Source organism: Gobio gobio (assembly GCF_949357685.1).
Source record: "Gobio gobio genome assembly, chromosome: 5".
In the NCBI taxonomy this organism is placed as follows: Eukaryota; Metazoa; Chordata; class Actinopteri; order Cypriniformes; family Gobionidae; genus Gobio; species Gobio gobio.
Window position 1 is genome coordinate 49,984,848 of NC_137101.1, and position 8,091 is coordinate 49,992,938.

The window sequence follows — 8,091 nt, forward strand, 5'->3', positions numbered from 1 at the left end:
GTCGTGTTACTTTAGTACGTGTAAAGACGCACAGTTTTAACATGTTAAGAAGACACATTTGAACGTGTTTCTTAACGCGCACATTCTGTACATGTCGAAGTGTAATATGTAATAAAGCAGACTTACCTTTAGATGTAGCCTAGGCTACATACATATTAATATAAGATATTAATTAATTGCTTAACTGACTACTGTGCTAGAGTAAAGTAGCCTAACGTTATAATGTATATTAAGTAAATGCTCAATATTATACAATTATTTTAATTTATCTATATGGGTTATTGTTTGTTTTTAAAGTTAGGCTATATATAATTTCTAAAAGTATATATAGGCTAATTTACACAGCACACATTTATAACTGAAAACACACGCACACACACACACACACACACACACACACACAACTTTATTCACTTTAACATAATAATGTTTTTGTAATTTGGTGTTTAGTTTGTTGTATAGTTTGTTTATACTGTTCTGTCTCTGTTTTGTTTCCAGGAACATCTGATGAGTGCTATAATAAAATGACTTCATTATATTTAAAATATGTTTTGATATTCATTTTATTTATATTATTAATATTGTATTTACCCATAAACGTGTCTTTAGAAAGCCATAAGTTATAGACACAAGAATAACTTTTGCCATTGAAATGCCACATTCATTTACTGAGGACCCATACAGCCAATGATCATGTGTGAAAACACTTATACATAAATTGATCACTTAGAAATCAAAACTCAGGTTTGAGAAAGAAAGAATATGCATACAACAAAATATATTGTTTCATAGCAGCTTCAGTAACAAGTTCAAAACAAATTCTGCTGTAAACCGGCTCTAACAAGCCAATATAGTGTCAATATTCAGCTCAAGTGACTTCAGTGTTGATTCAGTTCAGTTGATTTCAGTTCAACTGTAAATTCCTCAGTTGTGCATATTTGTGTGTAGTTAGATATATGCAAAAACAAAATTTTTGGAAGAGTTAAAATAGTTTTGCACAAAGTGTTGCTTTTGCAAGAGATGTCTGATGTTTTGCATGTTGTGTTTTGTGTGTAGAGTTACAAGAAATGGAGCCATATTTTCAGAAATTGTGTGTAAGCAATTAGATAAAACTGTAAATGAATCCAGTTTATTTTAGTTCAGGACTCATAGTCCAGGTGTTAGTAATCTGTGCTTAATCTTTGTTCCTGGCAACAATTTTTTAACTCGCGATTAACTAGATTAAGGCCTACTCTTGGCATAATTTAAACCCTGTCCAGGAAACCACCTCTTGAAAATCTGCATTGATAATTCATAAAATGTGGTGTGAGCTCAATTTAAATGACAATTACAGAAAAACACAGTCTGACTTAACTATAAACACACAAACTTGTACTTTTCACATTTATGATTAATAGCCATTTAGAAATCATTCACAGTGCAGGGTGGAAAAATTTATTTTGGTATGTAAACTGTATGTTTTACTTGATTTATTTGTGTGCTTTGGTTCATTGTCTTGTTGCATCACATAACCTCTCTAAAGGTTGAAGACATGAACTGCTGTCCTGAAATTCCCCTGTAAATTGTTCAAGAAAATTCATGATGCACATGATGCTCAAAATGCACATTTTGAGCCTGATTAAAACTATGTTAAAACAATTAACATTTTTGAAATAAATTATTTTGTGTGTATTTTTTTTTTTACATAACATTGGTTATTGCTAATGACATACAGAGTAATTAATCTACACTGTGAGCCCGGACAAGTTGAATCTACTTAAAAAATTGGAGCAAACTGGTTGCCCTAAAAATCTAGTAATGTGAACTAAAACGAGTACATTTAACTTAAAATGTTTTAGTTAAAAAAATTCAGAACCTAGATAAAACTCCCCCTGCTGCTAGTCTGATTTGCATTTGTGTAGCTCACAGCATGTTCATTTACATGATAAAGCCTCCCCTAGAATTAAGGGGAGGGGGGGTCATGGGGGGACAACTGCCAAGCAAGGCCCACGTCAATTTCCGACAATTTACGGCAGTTTTCGATGTTGCCTGCAAATTGCCGTGCACAGTCGTAACCTGAAGTTCCACGGCAATCTACAGTGCCACATACTGACGAAAATCCCACTTTTCATGCAGTGTGCACTCCTGCAGGAGTACCGCGGGACCCTGCACAACCGAGTGCGACAATATTTGATGGGTGAATTTGGATGCGGGCGGCAAGATATTATTGTGTGCGGGTTGCGGGAAAATAAAATCATTTGTGGGATTCCCGCAAAGTGTAAATATCTAACAAAATAAAATAACTAGAAACAAATAAACCTTTATTTATAATAAAATAAAATAAAAACGATTTACAGGCGCATGGTCGGAAGCTAACTCTCGTGTGGTTCATAGGCGCAGCACAGCCAAGCCTACCACATAGTGGCAAAATGTCTGCACTGCATTATTCAGGTGAATCGCTTAGTGCTACAGATATTAGTAAGTTATTAAAGAAAGGAACATGCAAAACTACAAAACCAAACAAAGGAAAATCTGATATCTGGCATTTTTTTTCAGTAGTATGCGACAGCGATGGAAAGCACCTTCCTTTTGCGAGCTGTGACAAATGCAGCAAAATACTCACATACAGCGGGCACAAGTCTGGAACTTCAGGTCTGAAGCGTCATGTGTGTGTAACGATTGTAGTCTCTGACGAGGCCTCTACACATCCACACAACCGTCACAAACTTAATGGATGACGCAAACAAAACTCTGGTTGTCTGTTCTTTTATTCTCCGCAGCAATGTTCTGAGGAATACATTAAAATGTATTAAATTGGTTGCAAACACTGCAGACATAAACCACTGAAATCAGAAAAACATAAAATGAACAAACTCTCTCTTTAAGGGTAACTGTGTGTTCAGTATGAGATACGAGGCACAACGTTAATTACTCAAAGTTTCCATCGGACATATAAACCCATCCAACTCATTGTACATTGTTGATATAATCACTACAAACGTTCACATTTGAAACAAAATCGTATGAAACACTCTTATCACATTTTTATACACAATACACAGAAGAGAGAAGAAACACGCTTACCCACAGCAGTGTCAGCCATTTTCTGCTGAACTACGGTAGGCACGCAAGGACAAAATCCCGAATGTCTGCAATGCGATAACCACTAGGGGGCACTAAAACACCATTTGATTTGTTTTAACCTCTAATTTCATGTAATTAAACACCATGAATATATTTAGAATTAATTTTCTTTTTAACTCTGTTACATGTGCACCGTTTTGAAAGGCCAAACTTCCCTGACATTTACGGCAAGTCAGTCGAAAGTGTCAAGTGCACTAAAAGATGTAACAACAGAAAAATGTGTCGACTTTGATTGTGCAGACATAAGACCTTATGACACCGTCTCTGGCCAGGGTTTCATTAAACTAGCACAGCACTTCGTTGACACAGCAGCCAAGATTGGAAAGTTCGATGTGAAGGAAATGTTGCCTCATCCAACAACATTGTCACGAAATCTGAGTGAAAGGGCACAAACACTAAGGAGAGCTGTTGTCGTTGACATCAGGGGCGTCGCACCCGTGGGGGATGTGGGTGTTTTAACACCCACACTTTTCCCGGTGGGAGGGTTCAACACCCACACTTTTTCTGCAGTTTTCCCGCAGTTTTGCACAAACGCTTTAGGGATGCCACAATTCTCATTATAATAGTAAACCGTTCGGTATGGCATTCACGGTTCAATAAGCGCTTGAATTGCGTTGTTTTTGTTGTTTTGTTTTTGCAGTGTGTCTGTGAGTCTACGCGCTGATATGAGCAAATATCCAATCACTATACACAGTGCTAGACACGCTTGCAATGCTGGTGTCAGAGAGTTATACTCACGGAACTATAGTTATTCACAATCACGAAAGTTCATTATTTGCATGCGTTTTAAAGCCTTGCCGGTTATTCGCGTGCTTATGCATCGTTTTAACGCGCAGAGCGCGCACTAAAAGCCTGTCAAACACTTGATTATTGGACTAAGTAGTCTTACTGTGCTAATAGTGTCAAATACACACAAGGTTAACATAAACACATTCGGTTATGTGTAAAGTGAAAGTAAATTCGCGTGTGTCATATATTAGATGCACTTAATTGACAGGAGCGCAGCCCTTAAAGGGACAGTTAGCCTCTACAATTATGTAATTATTTACTCATCTAATGTTGTTCCAAACCTGTGTTAATTTCTTCTGTTGAACACAGACGGTTGATGGTAGCCATTGACTTCCATATTATTTCCTACTATGGGGACTTTAATGTTAATAAAACTACAAAAGACATAGAAAAGCACTCTCTGTTCTTGACTGAAAAACATTAATATAGCTTTATTAAGAATCAATGTATATTTTATAGTGAAGTTTATGTAGTGTTTTATTTTTACATCTATTCATTAAATTTCATACTTAAATGCTGCTGTAAAGCTCTGAGCTGCCAGTGTAAATCTTTATATATTTATTTTATATTATACTATACACTAGGAATGTGTACAAGGTTTTTTTAAGTAAAGTTTTAAGTTTTTAGTAAGGTTTTTTCAAGTCTTTTAAGCATTTTTTTTCTCCTTAACCTCTTTCTGTTCCCGTCGCCTAAGAATAGAATAGCAAAAAACTGATGTGACTAGCCATCAGAACCCAACCAAACACTGTGGTTAAAAAAAAACAGAGGTATGTATACAGGGAGTGCAGAATTATTAGGCACGTTGATTTTCTGATCATATTTTTTTTCCAGGCACATTTGACCAATTCCAAACCACAGTAATCCTAATAACTACTATTGATTTAGTATTTAATAATGTATAAGTGATATATAATTGTTCATGAAGGCTGGAAATGAAAATCACCTTATATTCAGGTGTGCAGAATTATTAGGCATGTTTTCTTTTACAGATAAATTGAGCCAAAAAAGAGATTTAACTCAGACTGAAAAGTCAAAAAGTATTAAATGCCCATGAGAAGGATGCAATACTAATGCAATAGACATTGCAGTTAAGGCATGACCATTGGACAGTGAAATGCTCGTTGGGTCAGCAGGATCTGACAAAAACAGGTGGTGAAGAAAAGACACCTGATACGTTTTGGGAGTTCATTTTTAGTCCATCTCTGCAAAACGGACTTCAGGATGGACTAAAATGAACTCCCAAAACGTACTGCCAGATTCTGGAAGATGAATTCTTCAAACAGTGGTACTAGAGGATGTGGTGCTGGTCCTTCAAGAGTCACTCTCAACCTATCTGTCCATAAAGCCTATAAAAAAACCTTCTTCATGTATTTTACAACACTTCAGCTTATGATTCTTATCTAGTGGGGGTCTTTTTTTAGGATTCTTTACCTAACTGAAGTCTCTGAGATCCTGACACCTTGCACTTCTGGAGACTCCAGGTAGGTTCAGCTCTGGAAAATGGTGGCGCTGGAGACTAAAGGGTTCCTGATGGTTTCACCCTTAATTCTTCACCTTAATTCTTCATTCTTTTGCAGTTAACAGGTGTCTTTTCTTCACCACCTGTTTTTGTCTGACCCTGCTGACCCAACGAGCATTTCACTGTCCAATGGTCACGCCTTAACTGCAATGTCTAGTATTGCATTAGTATTGCATCCTTCTCATGGGCATTTAATACTTTTTGACTTTTCAGTCTGAGTTAAATCTCTTTTTTGGCTCAATTTATCTGTAAAAGAAAACATGCCTAATTATTCTGCACACCTGAATATAAGGTGATTTTCATTTCCAGCCTTCATGAACAATTATATATCACTTATACATTATTAAATACTAAATCAATAGTAGTTATTAGGATTACTGTGGTTTGGAATTGGTCAAATGTGCCTGGAAAAAAAATATGATCAGAAAATCAACGTGCCTAATAATTCTGCACTCCCTGTATATAAGACAAGATATATATATATATATATATATATATATATATATATATATATATATATATATATATATATATATATATATATATATATATTTTAACCACTGTGTTAAAAAAAATATACATATAAGACAAGATTGTATCTTGTATGTTATACCTTTTGTACCCTTCTGTCATTGTATTCATCGTTTTTATTGTTAACAAACAAACCACTTCCATCCCCCACACTTTTGAAAAGCTTGCTACGCCTCTGGTTGACATGACAGATACAATTGCGCAGTCAGTACTGACATCTGGACCGAAAACTATCGGAAAACCTCCTTGCTGACAGCCACAATACATTACATAGAGGCAAATTATGACTTGGTGTCAAGGGTGCTCTTTGCAACCCCATTCGATGCAGGCACTTCAAAAACTGGCGACAACATTCAAGCTTTCTAATTTCAAAAGCTCAGAGTATTTGGAATAGATAGTTCACAGGCAAAGAAACTTGTCTTCGTCACTGACAGAGGAGCGAACATGGTCGCAGCTCTACGCGGCTTCACAAGACTGAACTGTAGTGCTCACATACTCAACACCATTCTTTCACATGCATTCTCGTCCGCTGTGATGGACAAAAAACCCGAAGTTGGCAACCTTCTGAAAGACGTGAAAAACCGAGTCACCTACTTCAAACACTCCGGCCTGCAAGTGAAGCTAAGTAAGTCTCTAAAGCAGTTAGTGGAAACATGATGGAATTCTAATTTTGAAATGCCAGATTCTGTGTTTCAACAGTATGATGAAATTGCAACAATCCTGTTGGATAATAAACAGTATGACAAAGTTATGAATTTCCGAGATTAAGCAAAGTAACACGCCATGTACTTTGCATTCCAGCTTCGAGCGCACCATCGGAGAGGTCTTTCAGTATTTGCGGTCGCATACTGGAGCAGAGACGGATTATTCTGAAGCCCTCATCAGTGAACGACATGCTATTCCTGCATGGGCACATTAAGTAGTCATACTTTTTTTTTTTTGTTAATTCAGTTTTTTTTTTTTTTTTTTTTTACTAAATATTTAAAATTGGTCTATTTTGTTATTGAGGAATAAGGATATTTTTTGTTTAATGTTTGAAGGAATTGCTAAAAGCAAAGAAAGCAGTATTAGGCCCTAGGCTACTTTTCCTTTGAACATGAAATAAATCCAGGTTTATTATAATTATATAATTTATTAGGCTATACTATAGCCTAATTATTCTAGGTATATATATAGTTTTTTTTATTTACATTTCTTACTTTTTTTTACTGTATTTTGATGTTCTAAGTTCCTTGTTTGTGTTCATCCATTTAATTAAACGCAAATAAAATGAAACATTTGTTTATTTTCCTTTTTTTTTAATTATATATTCAACAAGGGAGCAAGTGAAAAAATAACAGAGTAGCAGGCAGAACATGTAATATATATTTTTTTTTTTTTAAAAGCAGGATTTGCTGACTCTCTCCAGAGCTTTTTATCAGCCATAGTGCAGCTTTAAACCACATCAAGATGTCATGGGGGATTATACTCTCTACATAACATTTATAAAGTTGCTGAGTCAGGCTACAGTCGCTGCTGTGCTTTTTTCACATGGAATGTACACAGCCATGACAACAACATCAGTGAACTCAAATGGCATAAAACATGCTCCTTTGGGGTTCATATGGGGCCATTACGGGCACGCCCAACTGTGGGCACAGATACCAGCGTGAAATGCGGGGCACGTGTGGACACTAAGCAGAGTGGGCCCCCGTTGGGGCCATTTGTGGGCCCACACTGTGGCCTTAAACAACAAGATTCGTTTGGTTCTATTTTCCATTTGCCACAATACACACACAATAAATTCACGTGTTGAAAGTAGAAGAAATATATTATAAATCATATGTTTCAATTAATTTCATTTATTCACGGTCATGTAAAAAATTCAATATACAATATATTACCATTCCAAAAATTTAGGGTCAATAAGATTTTTAATATGCTTTTGAAAGAAGTCCCTTCTGTTCATCAAAGATGCATTTAATTGATAAAAATACATTAAAGAGTGAAATATATAAAAGAAATCGTACTATTCATAAAACGTTTCCAATTATAACCACATCACAATACATTAAGTGGATTTTGAATCCTCTGATAAAATAGATCAATCCCCTCGGATACCAGTGGATCTTTGCCTGATCTCCAGGCTT